At 51.5% G+C, this 18,019-nt stretch overlaps 1 protein-coding gene and 1 long non-coding RNA gene across 2 annotated transcripts in view; both read left to right on the top strand.

Moving 5' to 3' along the window:
* The window catches only part of Arhgap22 (Rho GTPase activating protein 22), a 155,744-nt gene that overhangs the window by 108,566 nt on the left and 29,159 nt on the right, over positions 1–18,019 (top strand). The window lies entirely within an intron of this gene.
* Positions 695–2,917, top strand: LOC138825721 (uncharacterized). Its single transcript, XR_011371500.1, has 2 exons — positions 695–1,104; positions 2,794–2,917. It is a non-coding gene; the product is annotated as an uncharacterized lncRNA (long non-coding RNA).

The following is an 18,019-nucleotide window of genomic DNA, read 5'->3' as shown; positions in this document are numbered from 1 at the left end:
ACATCAAAGGCCTGCGCTTCCCCCATCACAGCCAGTTTGGGTGGGGTCAGAGGTCAGGTGCCAGCAGCTTCTCTTTTGTGGCTTTAGTCAGCCAGGTTCCTCTCTGAGGATGCATCATACCGAGGGGCCTGTCCTTGTCTAAGTTCCCCTGGGAGGTGGCCTGTGCCTGTCCCTCAGGTCTGCTCAGATTGAGGACCGGGTAGAGAGTAGTGGGGACTGTGTGCTGCTGGCCCTCACAACAAATCTCCAGGTGTATACCAGCTGCCATGGCCCTGAGAACTCAGTGGCACACTGGGGTTGTATAAAAAGTCACCTACCCTGGGCCATCTCCTGTCTCCCACTCCTGTTACCGCACCCCTTCCCCCCCCCCCCCCCAGTACTGGTCTTGAACTCAAGCCCTGGGAATTGTCCCTCTGTTGTTTTTTCTTTTTTTCCCCTCAAGGTGGGTGTTGAACCACAAATCTGCTTCTGGCTTTTTGGTAGTTTCTTGGAGATAAGAGTCTCCTGCCCAGGCTGAGATCCTCAGATCTCAGCCTCCTAAGTAGTTAGGAATATAGGTGTGAGCCACCCTACCTGGCTAAGTCCTGGATTACAGGTGTGAGCCAGCAGCATCTGGCTAAGCCCAGTCTTTTGTGACTTCAGCAGGCCTGGTCACCAGTGATGTCACAGTGGCCTCTGTCATGTGGCACTGTGCAGGTGCAGAGCACAGTGTGGGACCTCGGTGTCTGTTCTCAGTCACCCCAGCTCAAGTCCCCCCTCCTCCCCCACAGGGCCCTGCACCCCGCAGGTGCTGTCACCCGAGATTTAGATGGCTTTCAGCCGGACGGCGAGGCGGTTGGTCCGAAGCTGGAATATTCTCCTCCGCTATTGCCCCAGCGTCCCTGGGGCTCCTCCGCACCCCCATTGTCTGTCTCCTGAATCCTCTGTGCCTGGCTCAGCATGGCCACCCAGAATACTCTGGGGTGTGATACCCCGTCCCAGCCCTAAGCGCCCGGGTTCCTCCAAAGCCGTGGTGGAAGTCTTCACTCGGGCCCCGGTCGCATCGCCCACCTCTGAAGGCACAGAACCCCTCGATGAGGAGTGAGGAGACATCAGCCATACTAGGTTGTTCTACTTCCTTGTTTTCCTGTGAGATTCAGATGGAGGGAGAGAGCGCCTGGAGGTGCCATGGTGCTCTTGAGGGCACGTGGCCTGTCAACTCCTTGGGCCCGCATGGAAGGTGCAGGATGGCAGCAGCATGGATGGCCTTGGAGTTGAGACTTAAGTCCTTGACCATGCCACCAGCCTCTGGGCATATGCCGGCGCTCCCTGGGCCTCTGTCCCCCTGGCAGGCTGAGCACAGTGTCCTGGGGCCACTATGGGGTGTCAAGGGTAGGAGGGAGGGACTGGGGTAGGATCCATGTCCAGCATCACCAAGCATCAGCTTTGCCTTGGTGATGCCAGAACTTTCTAACCTAGTGAGTCCCTGCCTGCCACATCCAGAGTCACTGGCCTGCTCCCAGCCTTCTCCTCCCCGTCCTTTCCCCTGGAGGAACAGGTAGGTAGGAGGGGTCCTCTCTCACTATACCGACCCCATGGCTGCTGGCGTCTGTGACTCGCGGGCTCAGGTGTTTCTTGGACAGTACCTAGCCTGGAATTTTCCAGATGAAGGATTTTCTTTTTAATTTCATCTTTTTATTTATTTTTTTTAATGGCAGTACTGAGGCTTGTGTGCAGGGCCTCGGCGTTGTCCCTTAACTTCTTTTTTTTTCTTTTTCTCAAAGTGGATGCTCTACCACTTGAGCCATACCTCCGCTTCCTGCCATTTTTGGTGGTTAACTGGAGATAAAAGTGTCATGGACTTTTTTTTTTTTTTTTTTTGGTCAGCCGTGGGGCTTGAACTCTGGGCCTGGGCGCTGTCCCTCAGCTCTTCAGCTCAAGGCGAGCGCTCTACCACTTGAGCTACAGCGCCACTTCCGGTTTTCTGGTGGTTTATTGGAGATAGGAGTCTCACGGTCTCTACTGCCCGGGCTGGCTTTGAACTGCGATCCTCAGATCTCAGCCTCCTGAGTAGCTAGGATTACGGGCGTGAGCCACCAGCGCCCGGCTGTCATGGACTTTTTATGCTCAGGCTGGCTTTCAGTTGGGATCCTCAGACTCCTGAGTAGCGTGTGTGTGTGTGTGTGTGTGTGTGTGTGTGTGTGTGTGTGTGTGTGTGTGTGTGTGTGTGTGTGTGTGTGTGTGTGTGTGTGTGTGTCTGTGTCTGTCTGTGTCTGTCTGTGTCTGTCTGTGTCTGTCTGTGTCTGTCTGTGTCTGTCTGTCTGTCTCTGTCTGTTGTGCGAGCATGCTGTGTGTGTGTGTCGTGCACATGCTGTGTATGTGTGTGTGTGTGCACCGTGTGCGCATGCACACACACCCTGGGCTCTGTCCCTGAGCTGCTTTTGCTTAAGGCTAGAACTCTACTACTTGAACCACAGCTCCATTTCTGGCTTTTGAAATTTTTTTTGTTTTTATTTTGGTACTTTTAATGGAGAGAGTCTCACAAACCTTCCTGCCTGGGCTGGCTTGGACATGATCCTCAGATCTCAGCCTCTTGAGTAGATAGGATTATGGGCATGAGCCACCGGCCCTAGGGCCAAGTGTTTTCTGAGTCATCTAGTGTGTGCTGTGCCTTCCACACCGCCCCAGGTTAGCCGCAAAGGGGTGAGATTTAGAGACTTTGTGAAGTAAGTCACTTACCCCAACGGCCGGGGACAGCTGCCTTTCTACCTAGCTCCACTGACTCCAAAATCCGTTCTTTTCTCCTTCCTTCAGCTGTCTTCTGAGTCTCCGGAATAGATTCTTCTAGAAAGATTGCAATTAATGGTCCTTGACTTCTAAGACAATGAGTCTTTGAGATTCTTCTGGCTACCTAATAAAGTAATTTTTTAATGAGGAACATCCAGCCTTCCTTCCTTCCTTCCGTCCTGCGCCCCCCTCTCCTCTGACTCATGAGACATCTTCAGAGCCTGGAAGCCCCTGGAAATGTGGAGTGGCAGGCACAGAAAGGGAGCCACAGGCCTTCCCATTCTTCAGAGAGGCCAGGGAGCTGCTCCCAATAAAGTCCCCAGAGCCACTAGGAAGGCTGGGGCATGATGGGGGAGGGATGAGGCTGTGAGCCCCAAATGGGCCGGGGTCACTCCGCATCCTGCCCCTGTGGGCCTCTATTGTCCTGGCCAGCACTCCCAGGCAGCATTTATGTCCCAGCTCCAGGCCCATTCTGAGCGAGTGCTATTTGTAGAATTTTCTTAAAATATCACAACAGCACCATTCACAGAGCGGCGGCGGCGGGACCAGAACAAAGCACCGCTGTGCCCACTCCTGTCCTGGCCTCTGCCTGGGGGAGGGGGAAGTTGCTGCCATCCACTGACCAGGGTACTGGAGCCCCCTGTCTTGGGTGCTCCTAGATGAAGCTCTGGGGGCTAGCATAGACTCTGCTGCCCCCTTCCACACCTCCCGTGCTGGCCTGGAGCAGGCCTAGTCTGGCCAGTGGCTTAGGGAACACAAGATGGTGTGCATCTCTCTTGGAGGGAGAGGTTGGCCCTTCTGGTTGTCTATATACTTGTGTCACCTTCATCTTCCCATCCTCTGCCCTGACATCAGGCCTCATCTGCAGCTGGCAACACCTGACAGCTCCAGGTGCTTAGAAAGCCAGGTAGGAAGGCCCTTAGCCTCTAGAACCAAAGCCTCGACCCTGTCTGGCGGTGTTTCTTCTGACATGCCATTTCATCGTTTGATAGACAGGTGGTACTTCCTGCCTCAGTGGTCCCCAGGAGAAAAGGGACAGTCTCAGGAGTGGCTTCTGTGTCTGTATGTGTACTGGGGCTTGAACTCAGGATCTAAACATTGTGCTCTTGTCACTTGAGCCACAGCTCCACTTTGGCTTTTTGCTGGTTAATTGGTGATTAGACTCTTACAGGGCTGGCTTCCAACTGTGATCCTCAGGTCTCAGTCTCCTGAGTAGCTAGGATGACAGGCGTGAGCTAGTGGCCCCGGCAGAAGGGGCATCTGGAATGATGGGTGTCGGTAGGTGTCCCCATTGGCGGGGTGTGTGATGGCTCTGGGGACAGCTGAGTCCAGGTGAGTGGAGTGGAATGCAGTGGCCTCTGCTGTTGAATGTCTCAGAGCTTTTTTGGTACCCTGTCCCTCTGGCCTGGTTCGTGACCCAGGCCTTTCCTCAGTGTTGCCTGACTGGACGTTTGGTGCCCCTGCAGGACGCTGCGTACCTAGAGCCCCCAGCCCCATGGCTGTCAGTGCAAGGAGCTGGGTGACATTTGAGGTGCTTGTTCTCCACTGGACCTGCCCTTGACTTGGCATAGAAAAGCATTCCTCCCAAAGGAGGTGGGCGGCTTAGCTGGCCACTGAGGACAAGAGCCTGTAGTGTGGCTGGGGGTGGCTGACAGGGTGTCTTCACTGGCAGGAGCCAGCAGCAGCAATACCCGCCCGCCAGGACCCAGCTCCAGGCTGGCATTCTACCACTTGAATCACATCTCCACTTCCAGCTTTTTTGCTGGTTAACTGGATGGGACCATGAAGAGTCTCTCACAGACTTTCTTGTCTGGGCTGGCTTCAAACCTTGATCCTAGGTCTCCTGAAGAGCTAAGATTACAGGTGTGAGCCACTGGCACCCAGCAACCAACTCCCCCCCTTTTTTTATTTATACCCATCCTGGGCTTGAACTCGGTGTCTGGGTGCTGTCCCTGAGGTTTTGTACTCAAGGCTAGCACTCTTGTCAGGTAAGGCACAGCTACACTTCTCACTTTTTGTGGTTAATAGGAGATGAGAGTCCCACGGACTGTCTTGCCTGGCCTGGCTTTTGAGCTGTGATCCTCAGATTGCAGCCTCCTGAGCAGCCAACTCTCTTTTTAACTACTTGATCTATCAACTGCAAACCATGGATTCAATGAGACAGGAATGTGGGCAAAATAAAGTAACGGGGCCCCAAGAGAGGCCTTGAGGGGCCTGTACCTGACATGGTTCCTGGGCCCCAGATTGGGTGAGACTGGAAGGCGAGCGCGTTCTGGGTGAAGAGGGTTGTGTAGTACTTCTGTGTGGGAGCCACAGGCTGTCGCCCAGCTTGGCGGTTGTCCTGTGTCTGCACGTTCTGGCCCTTTACATGAGGTTGGCCAGGGCTGGGCGGGTGGTGCAGGGCCTTGGAACAAGGTCCTTTGCAGAGCAGTTTGCTTGCAGCAGAGACTGAGGAGGAAAGGCAGCCCTGTGAGGGGGAGCCATGCTGAGAGGGAGCAAGAAAATCTCAGCTCCAACCTTTTTGCTGGGAGACCTGCAAAGGTGGATATGACCTGCCTGGAGGATAAAGGTGAGAGTGCCGTTCATGACAGCTCCAGTGTGAAAGATTGCCTCCAGGGGGTGCTGTGTCCACTTAGGCTACAGTGTGAATGGCTATCTCCTGGTCTGGTGCTAGGAAGAGGTGTTGGGAAACCCAACATGTTAATCTTCCAACTTGACACTAGCAAGAAGACTTCTTTCTTAGCTGGTTGTACACTTGGCCTCCAGAGAGGAGGTGACTTAGAAAAATAGCATCTTTTTATTATTTGTTTGTTTAAAGAACTCACAATAGGCTGGTGCTGGTAACTCACACCTGTCATCCCAGCTACTGAGATCTGAGGATCATAGTTGGAAGCCAGCCCAGGCAGAAAAGTCCACGGAACTCTCATCTCCCATTAACCAGCAAAAAGCTAGAAGTGGAGGTGTGGCTCAAATGGCAGATCATCAGCCTTGAGCAGAAAAGCTAGGGGAGATTGCCCTGGTCCTGAATTCAAGCCTTAATGTACATGTGCGCTTGCATGCGAGCACACACACACACATACCCCAAAAACAAAACCAGATAGCTTGGGTGAGAAAGAATGTGTGGGTATAAGTCAGGTAAAGCTCTGAGGTGTCCACACAGCTCCCCACATCTGGCTTGACCTTAGTAGAACCAGTTGCAGTGAGAGATGCATTCAGCCCCTTCAAATCAGGAGGACCTTGGGGCTGGGAAGGTGGCTCAGTGGTAGAGCGCTTGCCTTGCATGCATGAGGCCCTGGGTTCGATTCCTCAGCACCACATAAGCAAAAAAAAAAAAAGCCGGAAGTGGTGCTGTGGCTCAAGTGGTAGAGCGCTAACCTTGAACTGAAGAGCGCAGGGACAGCGCCCAGGCTCAGAGTTCAGGCCCCACAACTGGACCAAAAAAAAAAAAAAAATCAGGAGGACCTGTCGGGCTGCATGCCCAGCTAGGGAGGAGTGAGCACAGCGTCCACAGAGCCCCTAGGCCTGGCCTGTCACCTCTGTGTGACATACCACTTGCCCCTGGCCCAGCTCCAGCAGAACTGGCCTGTCCCGCTGCCGGCTCGGTGCAGTCCCGGCCTGCCCTCCTCTCCACCTCAGGCTGCTGGGGAAGTAGGCCCAGTCAGGTAGAAACCGTGTACCCTTTCGTGTCCTCTCTACCACTCCCAAGTGTGTGGGGAAGAGCTGGGAATGGCCAGCCAGTTCCCCTCCCCCACCCATGCAAGCGTTTCAGGGGATCCCATGATGCTTGGGGAAGGAACCTCCTTCCCGGACTTTCCTGCCTGGGCTGGCTTTGAACCATAACCCTCAGATCTCCCTGGGTTTGGGCCTAGGAATCTACTGCCAGCTCCATAAAACAGGCCAGAAAGACAAATTTGGATCTCCACAACTTCCTGATGCTGGATTAAAGATCAGGAGAGTGTAGTGGTGTCATTAATTCTGGTAGCCTTGATGGCTTGCTGAGGCGTGGGCCATACTTACAGCATTTTTTTTCTTCCAGTCATGGGGCTTGAACTCAGGGCCAGGACACTGTTCCTGAGCTTTTTTGCTCAAGGCTACTGCTCTGCCACTTTGAGTCACAGCTCCACTTCCAGTTTTCTGGTGATTAATTGGAGATAAGAGTCTCACAGACTTTCACGACCCACCGGCTTCAAACCGGATGCGATCTTTAGATTTCAGCTTCCTGAGTAGCTAGGATTACAGGTGTGGATCTTTAGATTTCAGCTTCCTGAGTAGCTAGGATTACAGGTGTGAGCCACTGGTGCCTGGTCCTACATCATTTTTGTGTCACAAATTCATAGCATAGTGCCTGCAGTCCCAGAATCTTGTCAGCACAGTGTCAGGCCTGCTGTTGGCCGCTGGGGACAAACCAGAGGACCCTTCCCTCCCCCCCCAACACACACACCAGGTACCTGGAGATGCAGTTGCAGGTTCCTGGCTGGATGCTGTATCCATGGAAACCCAGCCTAGGCTCCTGGGGTGATGGACAGACAATTCCAGCCTTATACTCATTGCCTCATTTGAGGACAGGCTGGATGGGGGGGGCACAGGGAGCCCTGGGCAGGGGGAGCCAGAGTGGGGGACTAAGGGTAGGGCCCCATTTGTGGTTCTAAGCTGCTGGACCAGTTTCCCATCATTGGGGAACGATTGGGGGTGGGGTGGGAACGGACACCACCAGCATTTAAAAAATTGGATGTCTACAAGTATTGAGTGTTTTTTGTTTATTGAATCTTAAACATACAGTTTCTGGAGACAAGGGGGAAGCAGGTGTGGTGGCAGCTGGGGCACCCTCTCCCGCTAGCAGGCCCCCTCTGCCTGTCTGAGTACCACTCATCCAGGCTGATCTGTGTTCATGGACCTCTTTCAGTCACTGCACCCTCTTTCCCAGTACCCTTCCCGTCTTGGGGTTTGTTTTTTTGTATGTGTCAGTACTGGGGCTTGAACTCAGGACCTGGGCCCCAGCCGACCCTAGGGTTTCTTTATTCAAGGCTGATCTCTACCACTTGAGCCACACCTCCACTTCTAGCTTTTTTGCTAGTTAAGTAAGAGTCTCACGGACTTTTCCTTCCCCAGGCTGGCTTTGAATCATGATCCTCCGATCTCGGCCTCCTGAATAGCTAGGATTACAGGAATGGCAACCGGTGCTCAGCTTGCAGCTTCAACTCTTCCTTCTTCTCCAAACCCCGGAAGTACCACAAAGCTCTGATGATAATGTGGTTCTCCAGGAGCACCAGTGGTGGCATGGTTGTCATGGTGACAGCAGCAAAAGAGGGCACCTTTCTCTCTGGCATTGGTTTGTGTCCCCAGCACATGGCTCTGTGTCTGGTATACAACAGGCCTTCTGTAATTCCTTGTGGAGAGGAGAAGGGGAGAAGGAAAACTTTGAGAGAGGTATGGAAGGAATTTTTAAGAAGCCAGGTCTTGGAGAAGGTGTGGAGCCCCAGACTGGTGGCTCATGCCTGTAATCCTAGCTACTTAGAAGGCTGAGATCCAAGGAGCACACTTTGGAGCCAGCTGGGACTGACAAATCTGAGACTTATCTCTAGCCAGTACTGGAGGTGTGGCTCAAGTGGGACAACTTCAGCTTTTAGTGGAAAAGCTAATTGAGAGTACAAGGCCTGAAGGGCTCTCACTCTGAGATCCAGGAGGACACTCTAGGAAGCAGTAACTCAGGCAGGTTCTGAAGACCCCAGAGAGCCTCTGGCTGGGATCCTGGCTGGGAAAAGGGAAGATGTATGTGTGTTCAAATGCATGGGGTTTCCCATGCAGCCCTGCCTGGCATTCCCCTGCCTGCCCCATGGCTTCTGCAAATCGTCCCTGGGAAAAAGATCGCCGTGGCAGTGCAGCGCTCCCACGGTGCTCTCCTGCCCCCAGGTCAAGGCCATCCACCCCCACAGCCCCCAAATCCCTAGAGATTTCCTGGGAGATACCAATTTCAGATTAACTAAAATTAACAGTTGTCTAAGCATAGGGGAGGCCCAGCTTCTCTCACACCAAGCTGTGGTTGTTCTTAACGAGGAAGAGAAACCCAGTCTTTAAGAGCCTCCTAGGCCTGGTGCTAAGGGCTCATGCCTATAGCCCTAGCTACTCAAGAGGCTGAGATCTGAGGATCATGGTTCAAAGCCAGCCTGGACAGGAAAAGTCCATGAGACTCTTATCTCTAATTAACCACCAAAAAAGCCTGAAGTGGAGCTGTGGCTCAGGCTAAGGGACAGTGCTAAAGCTCCAAAGTCAAGGCCCAGTACAAAAAAAAGGAAAGGCTCGTGCCCCTTGAGAACACACAGTGACCCTTCACAGACTCTCTCCCCCTGCCGGGGCCTGCACCATCCCTCTCCTGAAACCCATCCCATGCCCGGCCTGTCCCTGCAGAAGTGGCCCACCACACCATGGTGCCTGTTGTTTCCTGTAGTGTGCTTTCCCCACGGACTGCCACATAATACACAGTATAGAATACTATATAATAGTATATAATATAATAGCACACCACGGAGCTTTACCACGTTCTATTGCTTGGGTGTATATAGGTGATTTTAGTAGTGCAGTTGGCCTTGTATATCTGTGATTTTCCCCATCCCTGAATTCAACTGACTGTAGTTTGAAAATATCCCCATGAAAAATTGTACCTGTACAGAATCTGTAAATGTGGGTATGTGTGCGCGCGCACGCACAAGTACATGCATCTGCTCATACCTGTATTGGGACTTGAACTTGGGGCCTGGATGCTATTCCTAAGGCACAGCTCTACTTCTGGCTTTTTGTGGTTAATTGGAGATAAGAGTCTCACAGACTTTCTTGCTTGGGCTGGCTTTGAGCCATGATCCTCAGATCTCAGCTCCTGAGTTACTAGAATTATAGGTGTATGCTATGGGCACCTGGCTCAAAACTGCTCATTTTTCTCAAAACCATGTGGTTTTAAACATTGTAGCTTTGCACTTTTGTAGCTGTAGGAAGTATCTGCTTGGATTTTTTTTTAATGTATCTGCTTCTTTTGCTTTAGAACTTTAGAACCAACTTACCTAGTTCAAAAAGAACTACTAGTATTTTGTTGTGCTAAATCTGTTCACTACATCAAGAAGAATTGGCAAGCTGGGTGCTGGTGGCTCATGCCTGTAATCCTAGGTACTCAGGAGGCTGAGATCTGAGGATCACGATTCAAAGCCAGCCCGGGCAGGAAAGTCTGTGAGACTCTTATGTCCAATAAAACCACTAGAAAACTGGAAGTGGCACTGTAGCTCAAGCGGTAGAGCACTTGCCTTGAGCTGAAGAGTGCAGGAACAGCACCCAAGCCCAGAGTTCAAGCTTCACGACAGAAAAAAAATTAAAATTAAATAAAAAGAAGAATTGGCATCTTTATCATGTTGCATCTCAGGTACCTGGCAATTCTATTTCCTTGGATTTACAAATAGGTTGTAATTTCTGTAAACTAATTTTGCAACTGGCTAACTGGGATTTTAATTGCCTATGATTTGTATTTTTAGATCCATACACATGAATATATGTGTAGAGCCAGAGCTCTACTTCTTGCCTTTGGTGGTTTATTAGAGATAAGAGTTTCATGGATTTTCCTGCCTAGGCTGGCTTTGAACCATGAACCTCAGATGTCAGCCTCCTGAGTAGCTAGGATTACAGATGTGAACCACTGGCACCAATCTCTCATAGACCAGCCAGGATGTCACATTTGGCTCCAGCTTCTCAAATGGTGCTTTGTGGTGTGTCTTGGCCAGAGTGTGAGCAATCTCTAAAGGATATCTAGAGGGGCTGGCCATGGGTCACAGGGCTGGCTGGTCCCTGAGTGGGGTGGGGAGGCTCCAGGACTCTTGGCTGTGGGGAAGAGGGGCTATGAGGCCTTAATAGGATGGTCACCCAGCTCATGTCTGTTCAGGGCCTTGATTGGTTATCTAGAGATAAAAGAACTCTGAGCAGCTGCCTCTGGAGGAGGAGGGATGGCCAATGGGGCTTGCTGGGCACTGGCACATGGTGCTGCTATGTCAGGTGTGACCTGGCCATGTGGTCACTGTGGGGAGGAAGAGGCAAGTGGCAGGGGACTTTCAGCCCCCATTCTGTGCGTTCTGTGCTGACTAACATTGCTCGTGTGTACGTATGTGGGGGGGTGTATTGGGGTGGGTGGGGGTAGGTGTGTGAGTTTTTTAGTGCTGAGGCTTGAACTTAGGGCTTGGGCACTGTCCCTTAGCGTTTTTACTCAAGGCTGGTGCTCTAGTTCTTTGCTGGCTAATTGGAGATAAGAGGCTGCCTTTGAACCTCCATCCTCAGATCTCAGAAGCCAGGATTATAGGCCTGAGCCACCAGCTCTCAGTAGTTGCTTTTTCTTTTGAAGGGAAGGGTGGACATTTGTTGGGAGAGACAGAGGGTGTGGGCAAGGAAATGTTTTGGCCTCAAACAGGAGATCTCTTGCTGTGTCTTTGCTGACTGGGGCTTGGGACCTGCTGTCTGCCAAGACTTCAGGAAGTGTCTTTGGGCTGGCCTCTGACTCGGCGCCTGAAGAGGACTGGACCCCACTGCAGGATAGGCATGCAGGCTGGGCACAGGGACCACGCCCATCGCTGAGGGCAGTTGATTGATGGAAAGACTCTATATCTCCTGGTTGTGCCATGGCCCAGGGGAGGGGTAAACTTCTGGGGACCTTGGCTTTCCTGTCTGTGGAGCATGGATGGTGCCTGCCTGAGAGGATAGAGGGCCATGCCTCAAGAACCATGTGCATGTGCCAGGCTCACCCTGGCTTCTACCTGAGCAGCTAAGCCCCCTGAGGGACTCATTTTGCTGATGAAGCAAAGAAAACATAGTGTAACTGGCCAGAAACCCCATGTCCAGGGAGCACTTGTGACTTCTGGTGTGTTCATTAGTCTCAGCCAGTCTGGTGAGGAGCACTGAGCTGGAGCCTGTGTTCCCCGTCTGTCTTCCCTCTGCCTGATCCTCCCTTCTCAAGTCTATCTGGGTACTTACCACACTCAGGGGTCCAGAATCGAGAGAGAGAGACCAGCTGGAGGCCCAGACCATTCTGGAATTTCCCCGATCTGTCCCCTCTAGCTATCTGCATACCCAGGGCACACCCCCATGGGAATCCCAGATCCCACAAGCCCTCCTCTCCTCTTTCATCTCCCCACCACCCTGGACATCCCCAGCCCTGAGGCACTGAGAAATGCACAGTGCTCCCCAGGGACACAGTAGGAGGCCCCAGGCTGAGTGCACCGTGGCCTGGGCTCTCCCTGCCGTGAGTGCTGGGCCGTTGTCCCTACCTCAGTGCTGGGTCCCTCCTCTCCCGGTCCTCTCTCCTGCCTCGTGGCTCCCTTGGCTCCCTGAGCCATGCCCTTCTGCTCCACCAAGCATCTGAAGAGGAGCAGGCGTCTGCTTAGGGGTAAGTGGGCAGCCAGGGTTTTAGGCAGCTGTACAGATACCAGGCTGGCCCCCAGGGGAGGGGAAGTGGTGTTTATGGCTTCTAGGGGAGTAGAGGAAAGAAATGGAGGGCAGGGGACCCACAGGCAGGTTCAGCCTTGCCCTTGGGACTCCATGCAGGTACACGACATGTCTGTCTCAGCTGGATTATGGCCATACACACACACACAGACAGAGGTTTCTGTGGCAGCCACTGGGCATGTGGGACTGCTGAGCCCCTGGACCAAGACTCGTCTCAATCAAGATGGACTGTTAGTGTTAACTGTGTGCCAGATTTTGGAGACTTAATGCAAATGTATTTCAAACTCAACTTTCTTTTTCTTTCTCTCTCTTTTTTTTCTTAATGAGTGTGTGTGCTAGTCCTGGAGCCTGAACTCAGGGCCTCGGCATTGTCCTCAAGCTTCTATGCGCAAGGTCATTGCCACTGATCCACTTTTGGCTTTTTGGTGGTTAATTGGAGATAAGAACCTCATGAATTTTCTTGCCCAGGATGGCTTTGAACCTCAGACTTTAGCCTCCTGAGTAGCTACCATTACAGGCGTGAGCCACTGATGCCCAGCTTTTTATTTTTAACTTTTAATGCAGCTATGACAACATTTAAAGTTGTACAAATAGTTCATATTATATTCCCATTTGATTATGCCCTTCACCCCTGGGAATCCTGCTATTGGGGTCCCAGCCCCCTAGGACATCCCATCACAGTGACAGTCAGTCAGCACTATAACAGATGACATCACAACTGGTGACATTGTTTTTTGTTTTGTTTTTTTTTAATTAAAAAAATTTTTTTTGGGAGGGTCTGGTCGTGGGGCCTGAACTCTGGGCCTGGGCGCTGTCCCTCAGCTCTTCAGCTCAAGGCTAGCTCTCTACCACTTGAGCCACAGTGCCACTTCCGGCTTTTTTCTTTTTGCTTATGTGGTGCTAAGGAATCGAACCCAGGGCCTCATGCATGCAAGGCAAGCTCTCTACCACTGAGCCACCTTCCCAGCCTCTGGTGACATTTTTAAATGGTCATTTTTTAAAAAAAAACACAGTTTTCATAAACTTTGACAGAGGAAGGCTGTATCAAATGTGTACTTTAAGTCCCTCAAAATAACAGCTTTTGCTGTGTGTGTGTGTGTGTGTGTGTGTGTGTGTGTGTGTGTGTGTGTGTGTGTATGAATGAGCACGTCCTTGCTCAAGGCTGGTGCTCTACCACGTGAGTCACAACTCTACTTCTGCTTTTTGGAGGTTAATTGGAGATGAGAGTCACAGACTTTCCTGCCTGGGCTGGCTTAGAATTGTAGTCCTCAGGTCTCAGCCTCCTGAGTAGCTAGGATTACAGGCATGAGCCACCAGGCATGGCTAGCTTTCTCTTCTGTCACAGGGTGCACCTCATGGCTTGCAATGATGCCAGTCAGTCATTTGCTTTTTAAAAAATTATCCTGGGACTTGCCTGCATCTATTGTATGTCAGGTCACTTGCTCTCAGAGCCTCCTTGCTTGGGTAGAAGGAAGGTGCGTGCTGTAGCTCAGGAGCTCAGGCGGGAACAAGACAGGTGGGCTGGGTCCTGACTCACTCACCTGGGGCTGGTGAGACATCAGGGTTGAAGCCAGCTTGCCTGGATGTCTTGGTTCACTGTCATCCATCCACTCATCAACTGAGAGCTTGGATATGTTTCTTAACATCACTGGGCTTCAATTTCCTTGCTTTTGAAATGATCACAGTTCTCTTGAGATTCTGGGAGAGTGCAAACTCCCATTGGCTCTGAGGTTGCCGACAGCATGGCTGCCTGCAGTGGGTGTTACATATGTGGATCACCTCAGCAGATCTCTTGCTGCTGATCTCTCCATCACAGGCTGCTTGTGCCAGCTCAGCTTGCTGCTGTGCTGGACTTACACGTAAAACAGACAAAGTGAGGATGGGCTTATCGCCAGAAAGGAACAAGGGGTGGGCCATGCAAGGCAATCAGGAAAGATCCCCAAAGTGACCTTCCAGGAAAGATGAGAAGGAGGTGAGAGTTCCAGTCTTACCAGAATCCGGGGCAATAGTGAAGGATGAGCCAGCTGCAAAGGCTGAGTCAGGAGTGTATCCTGGGGGGGGGAGGGGGGAGGTATGGCAAAATGCAGAAGGAGAGCAGCCTGAGCTGAAGGCACAGGAGTTGGAGGTGTGCAGGCCTTGCCGGAAAGGGGGGCTCCCAGAGAAGGTTGAATAGGGCAGGAGAGCTGCTTTGAGTCTTAACTGGGCCATTGAGCCTGCCATATGGAGAAGAGATCTCAGAGGGCTAGAGAGGGGCCTGGAGACCATCCCCATCCTCTGGATGAAAAATGATGGTGACAAGTGATTGGTGCTGGTACTGGGGCTTGCACTCAGGGCCTGGGCACTGCCTCTTTTGCTTTTTCATTTAAGGTTTGTCTGTACCACTGAGCCACAGGTCTACTTCTAGTTTTCTGGTGGTTAGAGATAAGAGTCACAGAGTTTCCTGCTCTGGCTGGCTTTGAACCATGATCTTCAGATCTCAGCCTCCTGAGTAGCTAGGATTACAGGTATGAGCTACCAGCGCCCAATCTTGAGTGTGTACTTGAGCCAGTGGAATTTACTGTTGAGAATGGATGGGAGGTGTGCGTGGCAGTGAAGCCGAGAACACCTGTTTGGTTTTAACTTGAGTGACTGGAAGGCAGAGTTGCCCTCAGACAGCAGAGCAGGTGTAGCTACATCTGGAGACAGGTTCATGCTGGCAGAGGCAGTGGAGCAGGGAATCCGGAGAGCCTGGGATCGGATGCACCCTCCAGAGGAGAACAGGAGATGAGGAGGAGGTGGGCAGCCCTCCCAGCTCTCTTCCTGAGCCACTGATAGTTGAACACAAAAGAAGTGGCTAGTTTGGACATGCCATGTTGTGCTTGTGGGATGTCACAGGACTAAAATTCTAACATCCATTTAGACTGTCAGGCAGTGTAGATCTCATTGCTGTCTATCAGTGGTTCCTGTCTTTGCCCACCAAGAAATATTCACTAATGTGGAGAGCCATTTTTCTAGGGGCAGGGAGGGCAAGGAAGAGGGAGGGAGAGGCTGCTACTGGCATCCAGTGGGTAGAATCCAGGGGTGCTGTTTTTGTTTTTGTTGTTTTTTGTCAGTTGTAGGGTTTAAACTCTGGGCCTGGACACTGTCCCTGAGCTCTTCAGCTCAAGGCTAGTGCTCTACCACTTGAGCCACAGCCCCATTTCCGGTTTTCTGTTGGTTTATTGGAGATGAGAGTCTCATGGACTTTCCAACCCCAGGCTGACTTTGAACTGCAATCTTCAGATCCTCTGAGTAGCTAGAATTACAGGCATGAGTCAGCAGCACCTGGGTAAGGGTGGGGGAGGGGGGATGCTGTTTTTGATTGGCACTTTCCATCACCGTAGCAAAATACCCGAGGAAAACAGGAAGAAGGATGTATTTTGACCCATACTTTCCAGGAAACATCAGTCAGTATTCAGTTGCTTCCATGGCTTTGGGCCTCAGGTGAGGCAGAGCATGGTGAGGAGTGTGGGGCTGAGGAGGCTGTTCACCTCAGGGTGACTAGGAAGCTGAGACTAAGTGAGGAAGAGGCTGGGGAAGCGATGTACCCTTCATAGTCCCGATCCCAGCTACTCTTCCTCCAATCAGACCTCGCCTTCCTGAGTTTCCACCACCTCCCAATAGTCCATTCAATTTTGAATCCATCACCATTGACAGATCCATTGATGACATCCAAGTCTACAAGATCTGATCACATCCCTGAAGCCCCAGCAGCTGACAGCAAAGCCTTTAACACAACCTTTGTGTGTGTGTGTGTGTGTGTGTGGGGAACATTGGAGTCAAACCAGGACACTTAAACATCCAACTATATATAAGGCAGTTGTCTCCCCCCCCCCCCCAACCTCCCAAGATGCATCTGGCCCAAAACATCCGTAGCACTGAGTCTGAAGCCTCTCCTCCATGCGGGTTTCATCAAGACAATTAAGAGTGCTGATCCAAGGGGATCTCCACTTCTTCATGCTTTAGGGGCTGACTGTGGCACCTGACTCTGGTTAACTTTCTGCACTATGTGCAGTGGAGCTGAGAGTTATGCCCAGGGTGGGCTTTGAGCACCTGGGAGAAACTGGGATGGGCAGGAAGCACAGCCTGGCTCAGAAAAGAAACAGGAAAGAGCAGAACAGACCATCATGTTTCATGGTAAGTTTCTTCCTGAAGATTGGCTGTCATAATTTTAGCTTTAAAGTTTAGTTTAAAATTTGGTTGTGTGGTTTGTTTTTTGTTTTTTTTTGATGGTTGTTGTTTTTGTTGGTCATGGGGCTTGAACTCTGGGCCTAGGCGCTGTCCCTGAGCTCTGAGCTCAAGGCAAGTGCTCTACCACTTGAGCCATAGTACCACATCTGGTTTTCTGGTGGTTAGTTGGAGATAAGAGTTTCACAGACTTTCCTGCCCAGACTGGCTTTGAACCGCAATCCTCATATCTCAGCCTCCTGAGAAGCTAGGAATACAGGCATGAGCTCCCAGCACCCAGCTAAAATTTAGTTTTAAAGTTAGTATCAGTCTTTCCTAACTAGTAGAGGAAAAGTTAGGCATGGACAGTTGAATGCTGCCAGTAAGTAAAGTGAGAGTATACGGCCCTGAGTAAGTAAAGTGAGAGTATACGGCCCTGAGTTCAAGCCCCAGGACCAGCAAGATTAAAAGAAAACAAAACAACAAATAGGTATGAAGTAGCTACAATCCCATAGGCAGGACCTGGAACCCATGGTTCCACCACTTCGAAGGTGTGTGTGTGTGTGTGTGTGTGTGTGTGTGTGTGTGTGTGTGTGTGTGTGTGTGTGTGTGTGTGTGTGTGTGTGTGTGTGTGTGTGTGTGTGTGTGTGTGTGTGTGTGTGTGTGTGTGTGTGTGTGTGTGTTCTCCACCACTTTGAAGGTGTGTGTGTGTTCTCCACCACTTTGAAGCACCACTTCGAAGGGGTGTGTGTGTGTGTGTGTGTGTGTGTGTGTGTGTGTGTGTGTGTTCTCCACCACTTTGAAGGTGTGTGTGTGTTCTCCACCACTTTGAAGCACCACTTCGAAGGGGTGTGTGTGTGTGTGTGTGTGTGTTCCACCACTTTGAAGGTGTGTGTGTGTTCTCCACCACTTTGAAGGTGTGTGTGTGTTCTCCACCACTTCGAAGGTGTGTGTGTGTGTGTGTTCCACCACTTCGAAGGTGTGTGTGTGTGTGTTCCACCACTTCGAAGGTGTGTGTGTGTTCCACCACTTCAAAGGTGTGTGTGTGTCTCAGTCACTCTGTGTTTCATTTTCCTCGTGTAAGATGGATATGTGGGACTGGTAATATAGCTTGGCATTAGAACCCTCACCTAGCAAGTGAGAGGTCTTGGGTTCCACCCCCAGCACACCAGGAGAACAATCAACAGACCCTCACCTTGCCCCCTCCCAGTACCAGTGAGGACTGAGCTGCCCCCTCCCAGTACTAGGGAGAACTGAGCTGCCGCTCTTCCAGGGGCTAGCTGTAGGCTCTGTTCACAGGAAGACATGGGGCACATTTCAGAACTTCAGGAACACGTGTCTGGGCTGTACCTCTCCGTGGCTGTGGGCTGGTGCTCCTGGCACTTCTTGCTCCCCACTCTTTTTTTGCAGGTGATGGATCCTATCCCTGGGGCTCACTCTGCAGCAAGGCAGTCATAGGTAGGGACTTTGGCAATTCCAGACTCGGAGTGTAGTGAGCCTAGACAGGCATTTTCTTTTTTTTCCCCCTTTTTCTTTGCTTTTATTTTTCCTTTTGCATTTGTTCTTGCTTCACTTTTGTGCTAGTCCTGGGGCTTGAACT

This window comes from Dipodomys merriami, unplaced genomic scaffold, assembly GCF_024711535.1.
Source record: "Dipodomys merriami isolate MVZ:Mamm:240054 unplaced genomic scaffold, mDipMer1.0.p SCAF_14, whole genome shotgun sequence".
Classification (NCBI taxonomy): domain Eukaryota; kingdom Metazoa; phylum Chordata; class Mammalia; order Rodentia; family Heteromyidae; genus Dipodomys; species Dipodomys merriami.
The sequence above is the reverse complement of the archived record's forward strand: the minus strand, read 5'-3'. Positions and strand labels throughout refer to the sequence as shown.